Source organism: Leopardus geoffroyi, chromosome B4, assembly GCF_018350155.1.
Source record: "Leopardus geoffroyi isolate Oge1 chromosome B4, O.geoffroyi_Oge1_pat1.0, whole genome shotgun sequence".
Classification (NCBI taxonomy): domain Eukaryota; kingdom Metazoa; phylum Chordata; class Mammalia; order Carnivora; family Felidae; genus Leopardus; species Leopardus geoffroyi.
The window spans coordinates 30,472,396-30,475,561 of NC_059341.1; positions in this window are offsets into that span (position 1 = coordinate 30,472,396).

Sequence of the window (3,166 nt, forward strand, 5' to 3'; positions counted from 1 at the left end):
CACTTATCTGGCTCATTATTCTACTAAGCAGTTCTTTTATGGGCCCCAGTGGTCTCTGCTGGGTTTGCTCATGTGTCTGTGCTCACTTGGTAAGCTGGCAGGAAGCTGGCTAGTACCAATGGTCTTCCTCACATGGTTGACAGTTGGCTGGATATTGACTGGGGCAACAGGGTGACTGGGCCACGTGCCTCTCATCATCCAACAGGCTAGCTTGGGCTCTTTAGCATGGCAGGAGCAGGGTTCCAAGAATAGCTAGAGGGCAAGCCCAATGTGGGGGGAAAAAAAAAACTCTTTTCAAATTTCTGCTTGTGTCAGATTTGTTGCTGTCCCATTGGCTCCAGCAAATTACACAGCCCAGCCTGACTCATGGTCAGAGGGGTCTAGTCAAAGATCCAGATACTTGTGCATTTCTGCTCCTTAAACTGACATAATGCTCAGAAGGAAGGAATCTGGCAGCAGCAATAGGGACCGTTACTGGAAAATCAACCCAAAGTACATATTATATATATAAAGTTTTAAGCAAAGAAATAAAAACTAGAACTTCTGCCTTTTAAAGCAGGATTTTACAGACATTTGAATTCTAGGGACTAACAGTATTTAAAAACAAATAGGAAGATGGGAGTGAAACATATGATTGTTGAGATTTTTAATTCTGCTGGCTAGAATTACTAAATAACCACCTACCATCCCCATTATTTTGATAAAAGAAAGGACATTTCAATACCAAAGTAGGAGCAAGACATAATTTTAGAATACACTAGTTCTCTAAATAGAATAAATTAGGTTTTATGAAAAGCTATCTACGTTGCCTTCATTTTTCTCATTTCACTGAAGATCAATGGAAACCTCAATTAGAATGGCTCTCGTTAGGTGACTGACATGTGGGAGCCACTGGGCTAGAGAAAGATAATAGGCAGGCAGGGTCTACTGATGAGTCATCATTAAGAGTGTAGTAAGTGTGCAGGCTAGCCCTGCCTCATGTGCCATCAGGGGTGTGACAAGGATAAGACAGCAATTTTCCTCAAAATGCTGCAGTCCAGCCTGCAAGTAAAGAATTACTTGCATTAACATAAATGGTCAAAAATTTGGAAACAGAAATTCTGAGTGCAGAAAAGAATTATAAAAACAGCAGATGAGGCCAGACTATGACTGTGGTACCAGCCATAACAGAGAAGGCAAGAGAGAAGAACCATCATGCTAATTCATTTAATGCTAAATTCCTTAATCCCAATTCAAATGAAGCCTTCCTCCAATCACCTGGAAGACTATTTTCTGAGGTATCTCCAGTATTCTAACTTGTCAGTTTAGATTGCAGATCTCCAGGGCAGAAATATGTCTACTTCTAAACCGGAAAGAGCAATGGCCTGGGTTGCACTGCTGTCCTCCAAACAAGCGTCATTTTTGCATATTTGGATTTGCTGATCACGTTCAAATGGAGAATGAGGAAATAGAGCTTCCAAATTCATTGCTTTTCAAGATTCTTCAAATCTTTCTGCAGAAGTGATGCCAGTTGAGATGGCACATGCATGCAAGAAACTTACCATTCATCCTTTTTTTAAGATCCGTAGATATTTTTTCTAGTGATCCCAAGAGTAGGTGAGCCCAGAGTGGTTTTGCCTAAATTGGGGAGGTATTTTCCTAATTTCTTGTTTGCATTTCTGCTACTCAGAACAGCAGATTTGGGGTAGGGGAGGGCTCTTCCTTGAACATCAGCCCACCAGAAGCTGAAGAGCAACCACTGCTAAATTTTGGCCACTAAATTGTTACTCAGTGTCATCCTGCATTCAAATAAGATGCCTTCTGTAGGAAACCACCTTTTGGGAGAAATCTAATTTTAGAAGGACTATAATGCAAAAACATTCAGTGCATAATAAAACTTCAGATCCCATTATTTTCTTCCTTTCCATAAATATCATTTTTTTTCAAACCTTGTCTCTTAATCCAAACAAGGCACAACAGCTAACCTCCTTTACTATATCTAAACAAATGGATCTTTGCTACTCAGAATGCTTTTGATTGTAGCACCATGGATTTGTGAGTTTAGAAAGATCTAGCAAGTTTCAAAGCATGTCTCCTTCATTCTCATCGCTGACAGAAAAAATATGTCCATTTGAGCTGTGATGATCTAGTCAAGTTCACCACTTTTTAGACTAGAAAACTCAGTTTCTAACATCTAATGTGAAAATTAGAATCCAGGTCTTTGGAATATCAACACATTATTCTTTGAAATTTCCTCTTGATACTAGGCTCTGCTTGAGGAAGAAGTCCTGGCAGAAATTAAATGATGTATTTCCACTTATTCTGAAAGCCTCAGAAAACACTCTCAGAACCAGAGCCATATTCCTCCTCCATAAACTATGCATCTTGTTCACCTCTCCTAGTCCATTCATCCAGAAGCAACTTGTCTCCACAATCACGAATGAACAAAACCTGACTTCTGGCAGCACTATTTCAATTCATAAACTCAGGATTTTATGAGGAAGAGTCATGAATTTAAACAACACGTTACCTCAGTAATTTGAAAACCTAATTGAAGGGATTACCTTTTCAAAGTACTGTGCTCTGAGTTGCCCAGTATGTCTGTCACTCTTATGAGTCATGTGGCCCACCTGTCTAGCTCTGTTAAACCACCACCATATACCATTTTCAGATAAGCAGAGAATACTCACTGCTAGAGGCTTGCATTAAACATCAAAAGATCATTTAGTCCCTGTTAGCCTTTAGCAGGAATACCATAGACACTAACAGATGACCTTTGTTACTCTTCAGAGTGACTAACTTTCTGTAGAGGTCACCATGATCAGAAGGTATAAAAACAGTCTCTTCTCACATGATTACCAACCTTCTCTCTCCACTGGTCTCCTATGGTACTCAAATCACACTTCAGTTTTAACACTTAGAAAACTTTGCTTGAGCATATTTTTTTAGGAGGATATTGGATGAGAATCCAAATTTCTCCTTATATACAGTTTTCATAACGGTGACCAAATAAAATGGTTACTTTCAATTCTGGAATGAGTGTTCAGTTTTCCCACATCTGTCTATAATTATTATATCCAAACTTGGACATGTGGACTTCCCATAGATCAGTGGAACCCAAGGGCTTCATAGGGCATGATGGTGCATTGAAAGAGAGTGATACTGTGAGTTGCTTTTTAACACTTGT